This window comes from Mus caroli, chromosome 3 (assembly GCF_900094665.2).
Source record: "Mus caroli chromosome 3, CAROLI_EIJ_v1.1, whole genome shotgun sequence".
Lineage (NCBI taxonomy): Eukaryota > Metazoa > Chordata > Mammalia > Rodentia > Muridae > Mus > Mus caroli.
The window spans coordinates 70,015,110-70,016,820 of record NC_034572.1 but is presented as its reverse complement, the minus strand read 5'-3'; the positions used below and the strand labels follow the sequence as shown (position 1 = coordinate 70,016,820).

Here is a 1,711-nt window from a genome sequence, read left to right as displayed (position 1 = left end):
AGAAAGAAAGAAAGAAAGAAAGAAAGAAAGAAAGAAAGAAAGGAAGGAAGGAAGGAAGGAAGGAAGGAAGGAAGGAAGGAAGGAAGGAAGGAAGAAAAAGAAAGTATTAAACTTGCTAGTTGGTTGTGGCACACACCTTTAATCCTAGCACTTGGGAGGCAGAGGCAGGCAGATTTCCGAGTTCGAGGCCAGCCTGGTATACAAAGTGAGTTCCAGTACAGCAGGGCTATACAGAGAAACCCTGTCTCAAAAACAAACAAACAAACAAACAAACAAAAAAACAAGAACAAGAAACAAGAAAAAAGAAAAGAAGTATTAAACTTGAAAACTGACACAGGGACATTTGAAAGGTTCTTGCAAACTAGGCACACTATTCTTATGAAGATGCTCCCCTGTGCTTTTCCTGTTACTCATCACTGGCATCTTGGGTAACCTGGCTTATACTACTGGTTTGCTCTAAATATTCATCTTTTTAAAATGTGGCCAGAATTTGGAAAATTTAGAAAACAAAACACGATTTTCTTATGGATAATTATGTCTCCCTACATGTTTACAACTTTGTTATATTACTTGAAGATTCATTTAGTTCATCTGTTTTTTTGTAATGACAATACATACAAAGAATTAGGTGAACAACATTTTAGCAAGAATGAAAGCAAGAAATATAAAACAATATTAACACTGAGATGTTTAAGAACTCTGAACTTATATTGTAATAACAATAAATATTTTATTTTATTAAATTATTGGCATCTTGTTTCTTAACAATAAATCATTTTTATTATATTCATGAGAAAACTAGACATTGCAAAAATGAATTGATATTTAAAATTACGAATTATTGTTTTTTTAAGTTTTTGAAAATCTGGGTACTCTACCTACTTTTTATACCCACGTTAGACTAATACTCCCTTGAATCTTCCAGATTGCACTATATATACACATGTGTATATGATTTATTTATTTATTATTTATTTATTTATTTTACTTTTCTCTACCATGTGCTTTGATCTTATTCACTGCCCACAAACTCTTTCCCTAACCACTCATCTTTATGTCCTTTTAGAAGCAGGGAGAAAATATTCTAGAAAATACAGTCTTCCACTGGAACTTCCTACACATAACAGGGACCGCACTCATATAGAAAACTGCGTCTGTCTTTCTCCCAGTAACTAAAAATTGGCAAAAGCTGCAAGGCAACCTTTCGTCTCCCATGCAGAACCATATAGATGATCCTAGATGAAGCTGTGCTAAACGAAATAGGCCATGTGAAGTGAAGCAAACAATATAGATTTTCATACAAATGATGTATCTATGTCACCTGAGCATCAGTCCGGGAGGTGAGGCTATATCTATCCTCAGTTTGCTGATCTATGAACATCTGAATTATTAGTAACCTAATACTCCCTGATAAAAGTGATCCTGAGACAATTACAGGTCCAGCCATTGCCACAGGCCTGGAAGGACTCCTAGAGAAAAGAGCTAGCTAGAGATGAAATGAAATGTTGGCATTATCAGAGCTGGAGAACTGGCCCTGTACCTCACTGACTGCACCACTCCTGAGAGCAGAACCTGCTCCACCCCTGAGCAACCAGGTAGATCTAGCCCTATTTATGGGCTTGTGGGTAAGCCAGCCTGAGGTTGAGACTGAGAGAATTGGTAGCTGCCTCTGTACATTGCTGGCCATATCATAGAATGGGCCAACTGGGGC

At 36.8% G+C, this 1,711-nt stretch overlaps 1 pseudogene; it reads left to right on the top strand.

The window, feature by feature from the left end:
* The first annotated feature begins 1,320 nt into the window (after positions 1–1,320).
* On the top strand, positions 1,321–1,405 carry LOC115030795 (annotated as a pseudogene).
* The last annotated feature ends 306 nt before the right edge of the window (positions 1,406–1,711 follow it).